Consider the following 21,999-nt stretch of genomic DNA (forward strand, 5'->3'; position numbering starts at 1 on the left):
CTTGATTATTCTTGCTTACTTGAGTGCACAAATATATAAAAGACTTTTGTGAACCAACCGAAAAATGAATAATGTAATTATATATATATATATATATATATATATATATATATATATATATATATATATATATATATATATATAGTACCGATGTACTACAATTTGTATATCACGCATTAAGAGTCATCTGAATGAAGGGCAGGGCTTGTATTGCTGCTTAGTTCTTGCGCTTTTTTTCTCCGTATTCCCTCCCCTCTCGTCCCTGTTTTCAAGAAGATTTTGACAATATTTGCCAGTCTTTATATCTGCTTCAGGAGAAGAATACAGACCAAAAGGCAGTCATTCTGAAAATCAGATTCTGCAATTCAGATATCTTATTAAGAAGACACCAGGTTTTACTCAAGTAAGTCTTCTAGAATGCAATATTTGTTTGAATGTTCAACTTTGGGTCCTTAAAGCCCATGTGTTGTGTTGTTTAGTGACAGTCTAATACTAAGGCAAAGTTAAACGTTCACTTCTGTTCAAATCATATTAAAGCTGCATGAATATTGCATGTTGCATGTTTTTCTGCAAAATGGTTTTGGAGCTAAATATTAAATCCCCACTTACACACATGGCCACTTTATTAGGAACATCTGTGCAACTGCTAACTGATACAATTATATAATCAGCCAATCAAACGTCCGCAGCTTAATGCTTTTAGGCATGTAGACATTTTCAAGATGATTTTCTGAAGCTCCAACCAAGCATTAGAACAGGGTGATCTGAATGTCTTTGAATGTGACATGCTAGTTTTTTGTGAGAGGGCCTGGTGGCTGGAAGCTAGATCAATCTGATAAAAAAACAACAATAACTTAAATAACCACTTGTTACAACTGAGGTCTGAGGATGTCACAGCTAAGAAAAGCATCTCTGAATTTGTGAAAACATGAAAATTTAATCAGATGAGCTACAGCAGCAACAGTTCACATACTGCAAGCTCATAAAAACTTGACCACAGAAAAGTAAAGGGAAAAAACACTTTTTAATATATAATCTTGAATGTGCAGGAAAATACAGAAGGCTGGATCCGAATTTGTTGTAAACAACTAACAATATATGGATCCAAATGCTGAGGCCTGTGTTTTACTGGTGTGAGGGATGTTATCTTGGCACACTTTGGGCCCGATTGTACCATATGAACTTTGCTTAAACCTCACTTTCTACTTGAACATTGTTGTTGACCCTGTTCATTCCTTTATAAGCACAGTGTAACCATCCTGTCATGGCTACTTTCAGCAGGACAGTACAAAGCTCCGGTCATCTCAACCTAATTTGATGAACAAGAAAGTTAGTTTGGCTCCACGGTGGTGCAGTGGTAGTACGTTTGCCTCACAGCAAGAAGGTCACTGGTTCGAGCCTCAGCTGGGTCAGTTGGTGTTTCTGTGTGGAGTTTGCATGCTCTCCCCAGATTGGCTTGGTATTCCTCCTGGTGCTCCGGTTTCCTCCACAAGTCCAAAAACATGTGGTATAGGTGAATTGGGTAGGCTAAATTGTCCATAGTGTATGTGTGTGCATGGGTCTGTATGAATGTTTCCTAGTGATGGGTTGCAGCTGGAAGGACATCTGCTGCGTAAAGCATATGCTCGATAGGTTGGTCGTTCATCCCACTGTGGCGACCCTAAATTAATAAAGGGTCTAAGCTAAGCTGAAAAGAAAATGAGACAGTGAGTTCACCAAACTTAAACAGCCACCATAGTTAAATTAAGTCAAGCACCTTTGGTTGTAGGGGAATGGGAGAGAGAGCTGGGCATCATGGTTGTGAAGCTAATGTTACCTTTAAAAAAGTGTGGAATCTATGATTTAAAGGGCCATGAAACCCCCTCGTTTCAGCAGGGTGTTTTCACACCTCTACTTTGGAAAAAGTCAGAAAAGTGGGCGTGTCTAGCTCTGTTTAGGGGGGAGTGTCGGAGGAACTAAAGTGGGATGGTGTGGGAGTGTCTATTTGGGCACGCGCGAGTTTCAGTCAAAATACACACACAGGAGAAAGTGATGGTGTTTAACCTACATGGACATCTGTAGTCGAATTATTTGCCAAATTATTAAATGTTGGACTTTAACAGCAGTTTGGCTCTTTCATTCAGGGAATTCATTCATGCCCCTCACGACAAACGCGATATTTGATTCGAGGAACTGCTCTAAGCGTGTATTTTTCATGCAATGTTTGATACCGCACGGCGAATGAGAGAAAAAAAAACTCTGCATTTCCCGGAAACTTAAGCAGGTCGCACACCAGAAGCGCCGCTCGGCGCCGCGACACGGCGCGTACATGACAGATTAAAGTATCGCACACCAGACGCGCACATTCGAATGATATTTAACATGAAACTAATCAGATTGCGCTCTGTGGCGCGGCTGAAAAATGAACTGCGTCCTGAGCCGTCGCCGGGCGCCGCCGACTTGCGGTGCCGGTGTGTGTATCCTGATAGAAACCTATGTTTAGAATTCTAAAATAGATGGCGCTGCGTGGCGCTGCGCGGCGCGCCGCCGAGCGGCGCTTCTGGTGTGCGACCTGCTTTAGATGCACACGGCAGGTAGCGTCAGAAAGCCGCGTGTGTTATTCCGGTCACAAAATGCGGTGCTATGTTTGCACTCAGTGCAATAGTTAACTTAATTCGATACGAACAAACTGAATAAACAAAGAGCACTGGTCGCTCACTTACCAAATCTGTAGAGACAGGACAATCACCAGCAACTAGAGCCGTGTCTTTATGAAGAGGAGAATAACGTTACAAGTGAATCCGGATTTCAGCGTTTGCAGATGAGAACAGCTCTCAGGTAAACAATGTTCCTCCTTAGACACGTAAGTTATTGTTGTCGAGCGTCACGTACACCGTTAATCCACACGTGAACCAGCTGAGCTCTCACAGAGAGAAAATGAAAACGAAACTTAATGGCAGCAAACTATAAAACAACACTTCACGCTTGTTTTGCCAACACAACGTGGCGTCTCTGTGGCGTTAACACGGTGACGCTAATGAATATTAATGAAGTTGCACAATAGAGCGCGCTGATTGGTTTGACCCAAGCCTTGCTCATGCATTAATGCATCACACTGTAAGACGTAATAAGACTCACTCTGGCACAGACGCCCAGTCTGCACGCTGGAATACACGCTATTATGTCATGACCGTGACGCAGCTTCAAAAATTCGTTTCAAACAGGAAGTACGAATTTGCTTGAAATAACGCAAAAACAACCAATTTACACTTTTTAGTGAAATATAGGTGTCCTAATAGTGTTTTTAGCAGTGTGGGACACATATACGACTGTCAACAGCTCAAAAAATGTGTTTTGGTGTTTCGTGACCCTTTAAAAAAATGAGGCATTTCTGAGGGAAAAGGGGGTGTAGCAATGTGTACCTATTACAGTGGCCAGTGTGACCTTTCTAAACTGTTAACTTACACACCTGTTTCAACTACAGATTAAACCTTAAAAAAAAGTTTTGTTTTTAAGTACTGTTTTTAATCCCATTAGCATCTCAATTAATGTTTGGTGTCTTATGATGATTTATGGTTTATAAATATATGATTATATGTTTTATTCATATATGATTTGTGAATATATTTGTGAATACTACAGAAATACTATGGAAGTCAATGGTTACAAGCTTCCAGCTTTCTTTACAATATATATTTCTGTGTGTGTTTTACAGACAATAGAAAGTCAAAAAGTTCAGTGGATTTGAAATGTGCAGCTGCATGACCTTTTATAATTTGCCAAAAGTGAGTTCTTGATTAATGCCAACCAGGCAGCTGAAACATTACTAAAGACCTGAATAATGTGTGGGAACTTGTCTGGTTTATATTCTTAAGTGATGTTCATTAGGAGGAGACTCCCTCACTTGTTCACATAACTTTGGAATTCTGAGGGTGGATAAAGCTTGTTAGGAATGTTTTTAAACACTGGCCAACTCCGGGAAACCACAATGGAAAAAAAAATCACCAGACATCCCTAGTAGCCGTTCCTTAGGAATTGCAAGAATCTGAACTGTCACACTAGTGCCAGCATGATATGCATCTCAGACTTTTTCCAACATGGAAAATATGTGGACTCACAGAAATTGGGTGTGCCTTGTTGTTTTCAAATGAATAGCAAAAAGATATTTTTCATTCCAGTAAATGACTGGATTCTGTTGGTTAAATATGTGCATTCATGCAAAACATGTTTCTATTTTTGTTTTCATGAACAGTCTTTGAGATGTTTTTAGGCTTTATTGTTTTAACTTATTTATCTTTTTGTCAGTAACTTTTATATGCCGTCCATTGACCAAACATTGAATACTCATTTGTAGGTAGCCTGACCTGCACCTCTCAAAGAAATAACTGTTGCATCTGCATAGACCAGTGTTAGGGATACTGTGTGTCTGTTTTTTTGTGCATGTGTTGGGTTGATTCCCAGAAGTTTGGCTTAAAACTTGTCTTGTATTTTGTCTATTTGTCTCTCTCTGTCTCCTGTTTTGATTATTTAAGAATGTTGGACTTTGTGAATAATTGACGGAATAAAAGTGTAACACAGTATCCTATAACCACACTGTTGACAAAGCCTGCTGTCTGAACTGAGCAGACCAGACCAGACTTGAGTGAACTGCTGGTCTGTTGTTAAGATCTCACACAGAGGCAGTCTGCTTTCTGCTTTCTGCAGTCTGCTAACCTACCTCTTACTGTTATGGTGAACTGCACGTGCCTGATAGTGCAAGCCTGAGAATACAATTTCAAGTCTTTCAGCTCCATCTACATCATCAAGTTTGTTGATGAAACAAGTAGGTCTCATCAACAAAAAAAAAAGATGAAAACTTCACAGAGAGGACTTGGCCCAAATGGTTAAACAATGTGGTACAAACAACATTTTATCATCAAAACAGCCCATGTGTCATTGAAAAGAATAAAAAAAAAAGTTTATTTGACAACTTTATTGATCTCTTCCACATATAGTAAGTACTTGTTGTTTGTTTTTTATTTGCTGGCAAAAAACTATGCAAATCATTCTCTGTGTCTAAGACTTTACCAAGACAGACTCTGTTATGATCACCAGCAATGTAGGCCTCGCAGATCACTGGAGAACACACCCTGTCATTTAGACAAACTATGGGCTGTTTCTCAATATGCGTTCTTCAGCGGTCTTGTGTCCTCATGTTCTCGTGAAACGTCATCATCAGCTGCCTAAGTTCAGTTCCAATACTCAAGACCGCAAGTATGGAGGATGCATGAAACTTCCCGGACGTGGTCTTGATATCGAGGACGCACCGATGCAGACTTGAGCACCAAACTCGCTCTGGAAGTCCCAGAAGTCATTGCAACTGGAGGTGGGAAGCGCTGCATTTTATATAGATTTATTATTAAAGTTCATAGATATGAATTATTTACCTCAGGATTTTCCCTAAATGAAACGGTGAAAGTAAACATTACCATGGACATCTTAGTAAAGGAATAAACACATTAAGGGTGTTTGTTTGCTGAAATTTTATTTATATTGTGCAACATATATTGATAATGTTTTTATGCAGAGCATATATTTTGAAAAACAATAAATCGTTGTATGAAGGCTGTAATGTTTAAATAATTTACCATTTAAAATGCGTAAAGGTCATGTGACTATCAGGAAGAACGCAGCATCTCAATTCTGAAAGGACGCGTTCTCTGCCCTCGCGGTCTCCTGAGTTTATTCTTCCGAGGACACCTGGCAAGACCGGTCTCCACAAGAACACAAGACCGTTCTCTGCGTTCTTGGAATTGAGAAACAGCCTATGTATCCCATCATACCCTGCATTTACACACCAGGTTCAGTTAACCTCCTGATTACACACACACACACAGCTGAAGCTGTTCGGGACTGATTACATGGACCATATACACTCACCACTCACACACACACACACACACACACACACACATCCTGGCAAATGTTCTAGTGAAGATACACTTGATGCATCCTAATTAGCATGCTATACATCCTAAATAATGTTTAAAAATAAAATAAGTAAGTACCAAATTGTAGTAAGTTGATAAGAAGGTTCCCCGGATGGTTTACTATTTCCCTGTAAAAATTCAAAATGTAGAACTGTCCATACTTTAACCGCTTAGATTGCCCACAATACATTTGTGCGTTTGATGTGAATTTCATTAGAACTACAAATGTGGGTAAATAAATATGTATATACTACATATGTAAATATACTACAAATATGGTGGATGCGTGGAACCAACCGTCGAGAGGTAGAGAGGCTCTCGTACAGATGTTTGCATGACTGGAAAATATTTAAATAGCATTTTTCGTGTTATATTTCATCTACAACAACAACATGAAATCACATAAAATTATAGAACTTTTGAAAATGTTTGGACATTAACGTCTGAATGCATAATTATCCTAAGACCTGGAGAGATTTCTCTGCATGAAAGTCTTGTAAATGGGAGATTAACCTGCTCCTGCTTCTCCAGAAAGGTAGAAAATTAAATATGAAAGAAATGTGGATGATGTGTGGATGATTGACATTCAATCATGATTGATGTTTCTCAATATGCGTTCTTCAGTGGTCTTGTGTCCTCGTGTTCTTGTGTAATGTCATGATCTGCTGCCAAAGATCAGTTCCAGTACTCAAGAACGGAGGACACGTGAAACTTTCCGGATGTGTTCTTGATATCGAGGATGCACCAATGCAGACTTGAGCAACGAACTTGCTCTAGAAGTCCTAGAAGTCATTGTGCCTGGGGGTGGGAAGCACAGAATTTTTTTTAGATTTATTTATTTAAGTTCAGAGATATAACTTATTTATTTCAGGAGTTCCCCTAAATGAGACGGTGATTATAAACATTACCATGGACATCTTAATAAAGGAGTAAACACATGAAGGGTGTTTGCTAATTTTATTTTTTTTATTAATTAATTTATTTTTATTTGTATTGTGCAACATATATTGATAATGTTTTTATGCAGAGTATATATTTTGAAAAACAATAAATCATTGTATGAATTCTGTAATGTTTAAATCATTTCCCATTTAAAATGCATGAAGGTCACGTGACCATAAGGAAAAACACAGCATCTTATTTCTCACAGGACGCATTCTCTGTTCTCGTGGTCTGCAGAGTTTGTTCTTCCGAGGACACCTGGCAAGACCAGTCTCCACAAGAACGCAAGTCCGTTCTCTGCATTCTTGGAATTGAGAAACAGCCAAGGTCTTGCCAAGTTACCTTGTAAGAACCAACTCAGGAGAGTCCGAGAACTCTTCCTAATGGTCACATGACCTTTACACATTTTTAACAGAAAAGTAACATTAAACATCACAGGATTCAAACTAAGATTTATTTGTTTCATTCCTTATTTATAGTACTATATTTTTTTCAATTTAATATGTCACCAGCCACTTTATTAGGTTTAGCTGTCCAACTGCGCATTAACACAAATTTATAATCAGCCAATCCCATGGCAGCAACTAAATGCATTTAGAAATGTAGACATGGTCAAGACAATCTGCTACAGTTAAAACCGAGCACCAGAATGGGCAAGAAAGTTGATTTAAATGACTTTGAAAATGGCATGGTTGTAGGTGCCAGATGGTTTAGTCTGAGTATTTCTGATACTGAACTGCTGATCTACAGGGATCGTTACACACAACCATCTCTAGGGTTTACAGAGAAGAGTCCAATAAAGTGAAAATACCCAGTAAGCAGAAGTTCTGTGGGCACAAATGCCTTGTTGATGCCAGAGGTCAGAAGGATTAAGTACGAGTATGATGCAGACTCAGGAGGTTGTGGTTCCATTTCCAACATTCTTTATTATAGTACAATAAACTGAAATAAAGTATTAAGTAACACTTACTAAAATAGGCAACTGAGCACTAATGCAGGAGTAATCAGTCCAGGCAATGGTCAGGGCACACAAAGAGGGATCATAGGCAAGATTCCAGGCAATGGTCAGGGCAGGCAGAACAAAATCAGGCGAGTTCACAGGCAGGGGTCAGGGCAGGCAGAGAACAATCACAATCAGAGAAACAGTCAAGTTGCCAACCAAAAACACAGTCTAGAGATATAAGAAACCGCTCAGAATTGTCTGCAAACAAAACAAGACTTCACAATGAACAGAGATTAAAGTCTGTATTTATGTTCTAGTGAAGATTGTCATCCGTTGCTGGGCAATTAGCACCAGATACAGGATTTTGGGATTTGAAGTCCAGAAACAGCTTTCAGTATTCGGTTAATAATGACCTCTGCTGGTTGGTGATGGGTTTAGCTGGGACAAAGCTCGTGACAGATCCCTCCCTCTGCGAGCAGCTCCTGATACGAGGAGGCAACTAATGCTGGGGTCTTCCACGGGGTCTAGCAGCCGTCTTCTCTGGGTGAAGTTGGTAGAATTGCTGGATTAGAGATGGATCAAAAATGGGTTGACCCAAGATCTCTCCTTGGGGTCAAACCCCTCCCAGTCAACTAATTCAGGATTTCATGTAACTGATATGCCTCCTCTCCATCAATGAGGATGGATTCTGCAGACAGTGCACTGATTGCCATATCTCCAGTTCAACTGGACCAGCAGTTTGAGCTAAGACATATGAAATGTGGGAGAGATGCGGTAATTAGAAGGCAAGGGACGGCAGTAATATACTGGAGTAATCTGTCTGATAATCTTAAATGTACCCACATACCGGAAGCAGAGATTCTTGCATGGCAGGCGTACACAAAGGTCTTGAGTAGACATCCATACCCATTGACCAGTGCTGTATTCATACATATGAGGGCGAGATCGATTTGCTTGGTCTTTGAATCTCCTTACAGCTTGTTTTAAGTGAGTATGATCTGAATCCCAGGTAGCCTCACTTCTCCGTAACCAGACATCCACTACATCTGTAGGTTCAACAGAGCAAGGGAATAATGATGGTTGATATCCTAAGATGCCTTTAAATGGTGACATACACGGTAGCATGTTTATGGATACAATTTTCTGCATATTCTGCCCATATTAAGTATCAGATCCAGTCAGTTTAGTTGTTGCTGCAGTTTGTTATGAGGAATCAGATTAGTTCTTGATATAACCTTTCCACCTGACCACTAGATTGGGGTGATACTCGTAAGTAAGGCTAATGGTAATGTAAGTGTTTTTGGCAGAATGCCCTCTATACTCTTCATGTGAATTGTGGCCCACGGTCTGATAAAATATCATCTGGGAGTCTGTGGAATTGAAATAAAAGGTTAGATTTAAATGGAAGTTTAGAAAGTGGTATGAGGTGGCAGGCCTAGGAGAATCAATAATGGTGAGAATAATTGTGTTGCTTTGAAAGGGCGATAAGTCAGTAAAAAGTCGAAGAAATTCATGACCTGGGTAAGGGTTGTAAAAGACCTACTGGTTGGAGGCAGGAATGTTTTTGCTTATTACACAAGGCACATTTATGGATAAATTCTGTGGTGTCTTTCTGCATAGTAGGCCACCAAAAGCGATTTTGGAGTAATTGCATAATACCAGGGTGTCCTTATCTCAGAACAGAATGAACAGGTTGTAGTACTTTTTCTCTAGGACATTGTGGAACAAGTGATCTGTTAGAGGGCAGTTGATTTGATTGAGCTTGATAAATCTCAGTCATTATGTCCCATTGTACTGGTTCAATGAGCAGGCTCTCGGGTAGAATGGATTCATTAGTGGTTCGTTTTGTCTCTCCATCAATTAGACATGAAAGAGCATCAGCTTTAGGCCCAATCCCAATTCTATTTTTGTACCCCTTCCCCTTAGCCCTTATAACCGAGGGTTAAGGGGAAGGGCTTCAAATTTTACCCCTAAGAATTGGGACAGCACTACAGCACCTGTACACATCATCATATGTCCTCGCGATCTCTTGCTTCATATGAGATCAGACTATCGCGACTGCTGTAGTGATTCCAGTTGTGTTATTTTTTAGTACTTATCTTCAGGTAATCACTAAAGGCATATATTATGTCATCAAAATGATCTAATGTGGCAATAAGATCGTAACAGTACTGTGCATTTACAGAGTGGCCATATTCATCTATGTAAACACACCAAAAAAAAACATTAACATTATAGCAGACACTGTAAAAAGCTCATTCCCAGTGACTAGACTTTTCTAAACAAAAAAATTCAAAAAAGTTTGTTATAATGACAAAAAAATACTAATTAGTGGATGTCCTTACTTCCAGGTGCAGCTGTGGCTATTGCATTCTGGGAAATTTTTCTTACCCCTTGGTTTCGAGTGTGGTCCTGAAAAATCTTCATTTGAAGGGATGTATACCCCTTGCCCTTAGCCCTACACCTTCAAGCTAAAGAGAACTGAGACATAACTACCCCTTCATGGGCACACGCAAAACAAGGGGTAGGGGTAAGGGAAAGGGCTAATGGGAAGAATCGGGATTGGGCCTTAGTGTTTTTGACCCAGGGCAGCAGATAACAGAAAAATTAAATCAGTTAAAGAACATGGACTGTCTGGATTGTTAGGAGTTTAGTCTTTTTGCACACCATATGGATTCTTCAAATGAGCTTTATTAGCATGACTTGCACAGTATTGCAAAAGCAACTATACAGTACATAGAACAAGAATATATCTGTAAAATAATTAATAGGTGTATGTATTAAATACAAAGTAAATTAATATATTCATTCATTCATTTTCTTTTTGGCTTAGTCCCTTTACCAATCTGGGGTCATCACAGCAGAATGAACCACCAACTTATCCAGCCTATGATTTAAGCAGCAGATGCCATCCAGCCACAACCCACTGCAAAACATCCATACATACTCATTCTTTCATTAATTTTCTTTTCGGCTTAATCTCTTCATTAATCTGGGGTTGCCACAGCACAATATACCCCCAACTTATCCAGCATATGTTCCACGCAGCGAATGCCCTTCCAGCTGCAACCTATCTCTGGGAAACATCTATTCACACCCATACACTATGGACAATTTTGCTTACCCAATTCACCTACGTATACCACATGTCTTTGGACTGTGGGGGAAACCAGAGCACCCGGAGGAAACCCACGCAAACGCATATATATATTATGTGACGCAGTGGCTCAGTAGGTAGTGCTGTCGCCTCACAGCATGAAGGTCGCTGGTTCGAGCCTTGGCTGGGTCAGTTAGTGTTTCTGTGTGGAGTTTGCATGTTCTCCCTGTGCTCGCGTGGGTTTCCTCCGGGTGCTCCGGTTTCCACCATAGTCCAAAGACATGTGGTACAGGTGAATTGGGTTGGCAAAAATTGTCCGTAGTGTATGAGTGTGTATAGATATTTCCCAGAGATGGGTTGCAGCTGGAAGGGCACCTGCTGTGTAAAACGTGCTGGATAAGTTGGCGGTTCATTCCACTGTGGCGACCCTAGATTAATAAAGGGACTAAGCCGAAAAGAAAATGAATTACATATATTGCATGTTTTTATTGTTTCAGATCATCAAACAAAGACAACTTAAGTAAACACACTGTACATTTTCTAAATGACGATTTTTATTATTAAGGGAAAACTAAAAAATAAAAAAAACTACACAGCTAAGTGTTTGCCCCAATCTTAAAATATCTTAACTCTACTTTAACAGACATTTAATCTCTCTAGCCTAACCCAGGCCTGATTACTGCCAAATCTGTCCATAAAAAATCACTGCCTAACAAAGTGAAGTAGACCAAAATATCCTCAAAAGCTAGACATCATGCTGAGATCTAAAGAAATTCAAAAACCAGAGACAAAGAAAATAATTGAGATCTTCTAGTTTAGAAAAAGTTATAAAGCCATATCTAAACTTTTGGGACTGCGATGAACCACACTGAGAGCAAATATCTACAAGTGGCAAAAACATGGAAAAGTGGAGAACGTGTTTTGCTTTTTTTTTTTTCTCCATTGTGGCACAAATTGGATTCTGTCCATGTACATGCAAGCAGGAAAAAAATCACATGGATTCCGATTCACTCAAATCAGACTCAGGCCTTGTTCATATGTGGAAATTTTGTCCGATGTGAATTGGATCCATGCCCTCGTATCTGCAGTGTACATAAGTGGGTAGATTGGATTTTCATCTGTTAATGCGAGTCGCACATCATTAAAAAACGATAGTGAATGATGTCAATACTGTGCTTTCATTTCAAAACAGACTTCAGCAGAGTCCCAAACCTTAAATCTAATATACAAGAACAACAACAACAACAAAAAAACATTTATATTGTCATGTAGCACAATTATTTAAGCATGTTAACAAGAGGGAGAAAGAGAGAGTGCAATGTTGGCCACATAAACTATATAAACTGAAACTGTTGCATATTGTAAATTACATGCATAAATCATGCCATAGACATTACAGTAAGATGCCTACTGGTTTATAAAAGCCTACATAAAAAGATGGCCAAATGAGAACTTTTCTGCCATAAACTATAGTAAAACAACTTGTCAAAAAAGAATAATAATAAAAACAAACCCTGCGAACAGATTAAAAACACAAATGGAGAAAAAAACGCTCTTTAATTATCAGCTGTTAGTCAGTGCCCGCTCTTTTTTTCCTGGTCATTGCGTCTTTGCTGTGTTTTGTGTAAATGCAGACAATCAGATACGAGTCACATTTGAAAAAATGATGATGAAGATGATGTAAGCGGGATGCCCAAAATATCAGATACAGTCACAAAATCGGATTTAACCATCAAGTGTAAATGCAGCATTAATTTCCTCAAGCTAAAGTGATTCTTCACACCAGAAAGTCCACTTTTGAATAGCTAAAGAATAACAAAATAAAGACTTTTGAGTGGTCTAGTCAAAGTCCTGACCTGAATCCAATTGAGATGCTGTGGCGTAACCTTAAAAATCCTTGAAGATGAGTGAGCCAACATTCCTCCACAGTGCTATAACAGACTCATTGCAGGTTTTTGAATACTCTTGATTGCAGTTGTTGCTGCTAAGTGTGGCCTTATCAGTTATAAGGTTTAGAGGGCAAACACTCTTTTCCCACACAGAACTATGTAGGTTTGTATTTTGTTTCCTCTTAATAATAAAAAATATATATATTTCAAAACTGCAAAAGCTGTTACTCATGTTATTTTTGACTAATATTGTTTAATTTGTTTTATGATCCAAAACATTAAATTGTAACAAAATAAGCAAAAATGTGAAATCTGTAAGGAGCAAAATCTTTTTCACACCACTCCACTTTCACTCTCCCACAGATTTTTATAGTTTCAGTCATTATGTATCATAAAAAAATAATGCAATTATCTTCAACAGCACATAAAACACTCACTTGTTTTAAAATCTGCTCGATATAAAAAAGCTTTCACTTGTTCACATAGTGAATGAGATAAGTAACACTGAATTTGTGATATTGCTGAGGTTGTGAAACAAAAAGACCTATTTTTTTCAAAATAAATGATTTTATCAAAGCTGATGTAACAAGGGGTTTTTCATTGCACCCTTAGTGGGTAATCACATGCCTAGTATGAAATCACACATTATGTTTTACACTCATGAGACAATGTACTATTTTTGTCAAATAATATGTCATGCTTGCATAAACTACATAAACTTGGACAACTTAACTGTGTTAGCTGAGCTGAACATGTGTACCTCAGTTGGGGGGTTGGGAAAGAAAAAGAGCTCTGCTTACAAAGGTTTCTAACAGATGACATCTCACAGGGGATTTTCATTGCACCAGTAGTAGGCAACCACATTCCTAGCATGATGTCATACAGTCCTTCTTATCAAAGTTAAATTATGTTTGTCTCAGATTCCACTCTGAGATAAGTGTTGGAATAAGCTCACTGTCCAAATTGGACTATCAAAGTATAATGTGTGTGTGTGTGTGTGTGTGTGTGTGTATTAGATTTTTTCATTTTTAAATATTTAAATAAAAATTCAAGGGGGCTAATAGTTGTGACTTCAAATATATATATATATATATATATATATATATATATATATATATATATATATATATATATATATATATATATATATATATATATATATGTGTGTGTGTGTGTGTGTGTGTGTGTGTGTGTATACAACAGTTCTGTCGGGTTAAAGAATCTGATTTGCTGATAGCCATATGATATTTTGCAATAACAGCCTCTTCACCTTTGGATTACTCCGCCCACATACAGCGACAAGCAGAGGACACTCTACAGTTTGACAAATAGTCCTGCTGTTGGGCAACATACTGTACGTTTGGGGCTTTTTAAGTCATACATTGTTTAGATTGCAATTATGCAGTTTATTTATAAAGATGGTAGCTATTTTAAAATACTTATAATTTCTGAGAGACTCTGCATCGGCGTCCATTAGCCTATCATTGATTATGTTTACATGGACACCAATAATTTTAATGCGATTAAGACAATACTCTAATTAAGAATCGACCATGTAAACAGAGATTTTTGATTCATTTAATCAGATTAAGGTCATAATCGACCTAAAGAGAAATCAAATTAAGACGTTTGGAGTATGCCGATTTTAGTCACGTTATTAAAGTGCATTACAGACATGTAAACACCTTAATCGAATTATTACCATCATGTAGGGCTTTTTGCCGCATTTTACGACAGGATAGTCCACACACACACGGCTGTTTGACACTCTTTGCACCTACCCAGTCAGTGCAGACCACAGACACCTGCCTCTTGAAATGCGGAGCTTTTTTTTTTTTTTCTTCCATTCAGCTTGTGGTATGAACTTCCATTAAAACAACTCTTCCAGCAGTTCATTGCATCCAATATCTCGTTTGTCACTGGAGGTATGCTCGAATGAAAGTGAAGTGCCAAACCTCAGTTAAAGTTTACAAAATAATAATAAAACATCCAAAATTACATGATACTTCAGAGAAAATGCGGATTACGTGGTGAAGCAATGACGTTAATCTGAGCATGTGCTATAACATGTAAAACGCAATCACGAAAGAAACATTCAAAAAGCAACTCATGTAAACACCTTAATCTTGTTATTGTTGTTACTCTCCTCGAGATGAAACAAAGGCTCCAGTCATTCTTGATTTTAACTGACATTTATTCGGACACGAGTCTGTTGTATGTCTTGTACATTCTAGCCTTGCACTCCTTTATGTCACCAATATTGCCGTCAGAACTACGAAAATAAATACATAAACTTAAATTAACCCTTTAAAGGTGATGTTGCATGTAATGAACAACATACATACAACCAAAAGATAAAGTGCACATTCAAAATGTAAAGAAATACACTTAATTGGCTAATTATAAATTAACATACGGACACATAATCATACATGTCACATCCGTGAGCACTATACGACACATACCTCATTGGCCTCTTTAATTCTAGAGGAATAAACTTGAAGGGTTGCAGTTTCTCTTAAACTTCTTTGCACTTATTAATCCTTAAAAACATGTAATTAGCACTGCACCTTGTAGCTGTACTACTTGTAGTGCAACGGAAGAATATCTTGATTGCAACAATGAAATAATTCCCAAGCTAAACATAACAAGAAAAGGTTCCCCCCTCCCCCTTATAGTTTTAGTTAAATAACTTTAAATTAATTAACGTGCATTAACAACAAATATACATTACTTATTTATTTTTATGATTAATCTGAACACTTTAACTATTTATTGAACCTTTTAATGTAAAGTGTATGTTTATAGAGTGTAATATATGAGAATTGCTTTTGACAGCAGCTACAATTGTCTTAATTAGATTAAGGCAGATAATTCGATTACTGATGTCCATGTAAACGTAGTCATTGACCAGACCAAATATGGTTGACGTTGTCCATCCACAACAGGGGAACAGAGACTGCATAATAAGTCCTTACAGATGAGGAAAAACTCAGCGTAATTTTAAACTACAGCTGATCAAATCATAAAACTGGTAAGCGGCTTTTTAAGTTGATCTCTTTTTTTTGTATGTTGTAGTGCTGTATTTATATCATAATAATTGTAGTGTGTTGAGTGTGAGATGGGACTCATCCTAAAGTCTTAAAACTGAGATGGTCATCTGTTTCTAATGCGACTCCTGTTTTCGCTATTGCAGAGTAGTTCCGTAAACAGAATGAAAGAACAGATGCCCTCATGTGTTTAGCATTTTTCGTTATCACAAACAAAGAGCATTCCAGTAGTGACTGTGTTGCTTTTGGCTTTTAGTTTATTATTGTGATGTGTGTTTGCAACAGAGAGGTATTTGGAAATCTTTGTAGACTAAGATAACATTTAATGCCGTTCAGCCTTTTAATCTTAAAATGTGAGCAAAAATGTGAAAAATGTGTAAAATGTGTCATCACTTTCCACATTACCGCTAGAGAATCATTAGAATACTAGCTCTAAAGTGACATTAGTGAGTTAGTAAGGGCTTCTGCTGTTCTGACATCAGCTGCAGATGTTAATGAATAGCAGAAGAAAGTAGTTCCTCATACAAAAGGGTATTAAGAGTCTCCATGTTTGATTTTCTTTTTTTTCCAGTGACGATATACAGCCCCATCGCACTGCTACTCATGTAATATTGCTCATATACATACATATAAATACGTATTGTACATATATATATATATATATATATATATATATATATATATATATATATATATATATATATATATATATATATATATATAAACATCTTTAGGGGTCTCTGACACATTTCTTTTATTATTTATCGTTATTATATTAATCAACATTAACTGTGTGCATCAGCAGGCAGTTTTTAAGTTCATTATTTAATATAGGCTCCCTCAAAACACAAAGGCACACACAAAATGGACTTCCAGTGTGGATTATACTTTTATTAAAATAATAACAAAATAATTACATTTTTAAAGTTTTTAATTTGTCAATTCTCATTATTTCCTATATATGCAGCTTTTGTGCTTTTATAGAATAGGAGTTGGTAAACATATCAAGGGTGTGCACAGATGGGTAGCATTTTGATTGTATGTAGTGGGCCGCTCTGGCCCAAAATGCCAGGGTTGATTTTTTTTGTCCCAGTCCAGCCCTAGTCTATAGAGATCTCCCAGTATTTCAGTTGCAATCGGGATTTCACAAAAATAATCCCAAAAAAACCCAAAGCAAAGCAAACTGCTAGATAACTATGGTATATATACAGCAATACAAAATAGAGATTAACTTAGAATGTCACTTACCTGTACTATAATGATTTGTTCAGCTGTAGTTTTAAATTTACTCTTGAGAAAAACTTTTTCACACCCTAAGAACTTAATATTTTCTGTCACCATCTTGTAGTGAAACATCAACCATCCATTTCTTTGCTCTTTGCTCAATTTGACAGGCTAATGGCAACGGACGTGCTGGAATTCCCATCTCTGAAATTGTGCAAACATATTTTCAAGTAGGCTATTCTTATAAATAAACTGTAGCTTCAATCTAAACACCTACATTCTCACCCAGAAAGCCTCAAAAGTACATTATGTGGTCCAACAGCTGCAATACTTGTCAAAATGCAGTGAGTCCTCTCCTTTCTCGTGTGGGCAGAGTAATAAACACAGGTAAAGAGGCTGTACAAGTGCTGATATTACAAAATATCACAAGGCTATCAGCCAAACAGATTGAAGATCCAGACATAACTGTTCTATACACTATATAGAGTGCACTATATATAGAGTTGAAGTCAGAATTATTAGCCCCCCTGAATTATTAGCGCCCCTGTTTATTTTTTTCTCCAATTTCTGTTTATTGGAGGAAAAATTGTTTCAGCACATTTCTAAGCATAATAGTTTTAAAAACCTATTTCTAATAACTGATTTATTTTATCTTTGCCATGATGACAGTAAATAATATTTAACTTGATATTTTTCAAGACACTTCTATACAGCTTACAGTTACATTTAAAGGCTTAACTAGGTTAATAAAGTGAACTAGGCAAGTTAGGGTTATAAGGCAAGTTATTCTATAACGATGGTTTGTTCGGTAGACTATCGGAAAAAAAAAATTAGCTTAAAGGAGCTTATAATTTTGTCCCAAAAATAGTTTTTAAAAAATTCAAAACTGCTTTTATTCTAGCCGAAATAAAACAAATAAAACTTTTTCTAGATGGAAAAATATTATCAGACATACTGTGAACATTTCCTTGCTCTGTCAAACATAATTTGGGAAATATGTAAAAAAGAAAAAAAATCAAAAGGGGGCTAATAATTCTGACTTCAACTGTACATATATAAAAACATTACTAAAAAACAAAACCAATTTTGAGATGAATCACAGTTTGTCCATTGTTCATAAAAAATCTGTCATTGCTGACATATTTCAGTTAATGTGACCTCTGCTCATGATTAATCCCCTGTATAAATAACATAGTAGAATTGAGACAATAACCCTAGTAGTAAAGAATTCTGGCCCAGATTTGGCATAAAGCTGGCACAGCAGGCATTCATCCGGCACTGGCATACAGCTTGTGAGTCAAACATGGCCCGGGTTTGGCAGAGGTGGCACCATCTTTAAGGCGGCACACAAGACTTGGGCCAGATGTAAAACGTAGTATTTGGCCTAGATTTGAAAAATTGATATGTGGGCCACGTGAATTTGGCCAGTCTTGACCCACATTTGAAATACATTAAAATAACTTTTGAGTAAAGAAAAAAATTCTACCAATCAGGTCACTGAGAAAAAGTATGCCCATAGTTGCATAAAGCGCAACACTTCATGGGTTTATCAATTTCATTGCAATTGTGACACACCAACCTATCTGGCCCAGTTCAGGTCCAGTTATGGGTTATTAACTTGGCTGAGACTTGGCCCAGATATGGTCCATGTTTGGCCCTTGTTTTGAAGCCAGATTTGGTCCAGTCATGTACCGTAATTTGCTGCGGCCTGTGGGCCAAGCAAAACTTGATTGTGTGGGCCAGAGCAGGACCAGAGAAATTTTGCTATATGGGAAGATTAAACACCATTTTTGTCTAAAATGGACACATTCTTTCATTAATTTCCGATTGTCTTAGTCTCTGATTTATCAGGGGTAACTGCCAACTACTCACCAAAGACAGAATACAGAAATGATTGACAAACTCTAAAGTGTCACACTCTTTATATTGTTGTATTGGCCAAATCGTACAAATCTGTGATCAGTTCATATACTAAAAGAGGGCCTGGGTGAGTGTGGAATTTCCTGGGCTAAAAATGTGCCCCATTCATCCCTGGCCAAGGAATAAAACCCATGATTGTTGTGCAAGATTTATATTTATTTTAAATGAAAGCGCACACTGCATCATGTCTTATTTCTGGAAGGTTCCAGACCACTACTGTTCAAACCTCCTGCATTGTGGCAGTTCCTGAAATTAGCAAGGGATATGGCTGAGACAAAAGCCACTGTATGTAGACAAAGATATAATTATATACTGTTTTATGCAAACATGTGCTAGCCTGAGTGGCTACAGGCATTTTTGATTATAATCAACATTAAAACGTTCTCTAAATTGCTGTTGTTTAAGATAAAGTGAGTTATGCTTGGAAACAAATAACACCAGACAAAGGAACACTATTACACACAGAGCGCTTGCTGAAGAGAAGACACTCTGCTTTATTTTAGTTGCAGTTGTATCTTCACTGTCCAATCTATGAGGTCACACCACAACATTGGCTAGATTTCACAGTCTGATGTCATCACACAATGTCATTGTGATTTTATTGCTATTCATGATGCAGAACAAATCTCCTTGAAGGGAACTTTTTTTAGCACTCATACAACTCTTTTTCTCAATTTTCTCTTCTATCAGCTGGCCAGGTTAGATAACACTTCAGTTCTTCAAATAAGAAAAAAACTTTCTGATTTAAATTTTATTATAATGAATTTTTATTACCTCAACCACGTGATTGCATGAAACCTCAATGCAATTTTCTTTTTTTGTGAATTTTTTGGCTATGCTACTCCGTAATAATAAAAGCCAGAGTATTCAGTATTCACTGAAAATAATAAGTCCTGCCCTGGGTGTGACGTTTTCTTAGGGAATTGAATACAGATATCTTGACGTAAAAGGAAGGGGTGAAGCTGGAGTATGGGTGCAGTTTCTCAAGACCAGCCTAATGTGTTTATAGAACAATTGTGAAGATAATATTTCATATATGAAAACATGTTATGTTTTCATCTAAAAGTGCACTCATTAACTGTTTTCTCTCACACACACACACGAAAACTCACATGAACATATCAGATGCCTGATAAAAGTTTTATTTTACATGAACTGGATTCTTAGTGGAGTACAGACATGTTGACATCATATATGGACCACAAAACAAGTCTCAAGTGTATACATTTGGAAATAGAGATTTTTTACAGGATCCATATTAATACCACAAGGGTACATATTAGTACCTAAAAAGTACAAAGGTGTTGGCGCAGTAGCCTAGTGGTTAGCATGGTTGACATATGGTGCAGTAGCACATCAGGGTGTCCCGAGTTTGAATCCCAGCTCAGGACATTTCTCAATCCTACCCCTCTCACTTCCACTTTGCTTCCTATCTCATTACTGTCCTACCTAAAAAAAAGCCAAAAATAAATCTTTAAAATGAAAAGTACAGAAGTGTTCCTCTCAATTTTTACGTACTCATATATACATTTAAGGGTACCAATGTGGACCCTTTATGTACAAATGTGTACCTTTTGGAAAGGTACCACCCCAGTGACAGCTCATGTACCTTTATTTATGAGAGTGCAGGACAATATTTCACTAAGATACAGCTATTTGCAGCACAGTGGCTCAGCGGTTAGCATTGTTGTCTCACAGCAGGAAGATATGTATGTATGCATGTATGTATGTATGTATGTGTATATATACATATATGTATGTATGTATGCATGTATGGATCTATATTGCTTTCTCTCTTTTTGTTTGTTTGTTTCTTTCTTTCCTTTCTCAGGTCCCATTGAGATTAATAAAACGTATTTTTCCAGGAAGTTCTGGCCAAAAAATAAATAAATAAAAAAATACTTGTAAGATAACGCAATGTCATTATATGTATTTACCATAAAACAACAGGGATTATTCATTCATTCATTTATTTTCTTTTCAGCTTAGACCCTTTATTAATCTGGGGTCACCACAGTGGAATGAACCGCCAACTTATCCAGCACGTTTTACACAGTGGATGCCCTTCCAACTGCAACCTATCTCTGGGAAACATTCATACACTACTGACAATTTAGCCTGCCCACTTCACCTGTACCATATGTCTTTGGACTGTGGGGGAAAGCGGAGCACCCGGAGGAAGCCCACACGAATGCAGGGAGAACATGCAAACTCCACACAGAAACGCCAACTGAGCCAGCTGAGGCTCGAACCAGTTACCCTCTTGGTTTGAGGCCACAGCACTACCTACTGCCCTGCCACTGCATTGCTGGGATCACACATAAACCTCCTAATTAAAACGACAACAAGGCTTACTCAATTCAGGGTGCAATAAACTTTCAAAATGATTCAAAGAAGGAATTGCTGATTTTCCATGTTCTGAATGCAATTCAGACACTTCTAATTAAATCCAGATCTAGACTGATAGTTATTTCTGACCAAGCATTACTAGAACTAGAAATATATTTTGAAAGCATACCCCACAATGCATTTACTATAAACAGCAACATATATGATTTTCTTATTTGATGTAAGGAGGACCAGCCAAGTAAGTAAGTACGTAATGTGTATTTATATAGCACATTTATTGTGTATGACCATACACCCAAAGCACTTCACAATCATAAAGGGAGTCTCTCCACACCACCACTAGTGTGCAGCATCCACTTGGATGATGCAACAGCAGCCACAGGACAGTGGCGCCAGTGCACTCACCACACACCAGCTATTGGTGGAGTGGAGAGAGTGATACAGCCAATTTGATGGATAGTGATAAATTGTGAGGCCATGATTGTAAGGGCAGATGGAGGGAATTTGGCCAGGACACTGGGGTTACACCCCTACTCTTTACGAAAAGTTAAAATGGGATTTTTTTATGACGACAGAGAATCAGGACCTTGTTTTAATGTCTCGTCCGAAAGACGATACATTAAAGCCAACATTATTG

At 37.7% G+C, this 21,999-nt stretch overlaps 1 protein-coding gene and 1 long non-coding RNA gene across 6 annotated transcripts in view; one reads left to right on the forward strand and one right to left on the reverse strand.

The window, feature by feature from the left end:
- The window catches only part of LOC141378748 (uncharacterized), a 45,368-nt gene extending 40,150 nt beyond the window's left edge, over positions 1 to 5,218 (reverse strand). The window contains exon 1 of the long non-coding RNA XR_015515167.1: positions 5,106 to 5,218. This is a non-coding gene — a long non-coding RNA (uncharacterized LOC141378748). The remainder of the gene's footprint in view (positions 1 to 5,105) is intronic.
- The window catches only part of si:ch211-195m9.3, a 51,964-nt gene continuing 30,213 nt past the window's right edge, over positions 249 to 21,999 (forward strand). For 2 of the 5 annotated variants that reach the window (XM_087293336.1, XM_087293335.1), the window contains exons 1-2: positions 262 to 403; positions 20,998 to 21,608. The gene's annotated coding sequence lies outside the window, so the exon portion shown is untranslated. Of the gene's footprint in view, positions 404 to 20,997; positions 21,609 to 21,999 lie in introns of all 5 variants that reach the window. The other 3 variants (XM_087293337.1, XM_087293338.1, XM_087293334.1) reach the window with 3 other exon arrangements.

Source organism: Danio rerio, chromosome 18 (genome assembly GCF_052040795.2).
Source record: "Danio rerio strain M-AB ecotype USA chromosome 18, GRCz13ab, whole genome shotgun sequence".
In the NCBI taxonomy this organism is placed as follows: Eukaryota; Metazoa; Chordata; class Actinopteri; order Cypriniformes; family Danionidae; genus Danio; species Danio rerio.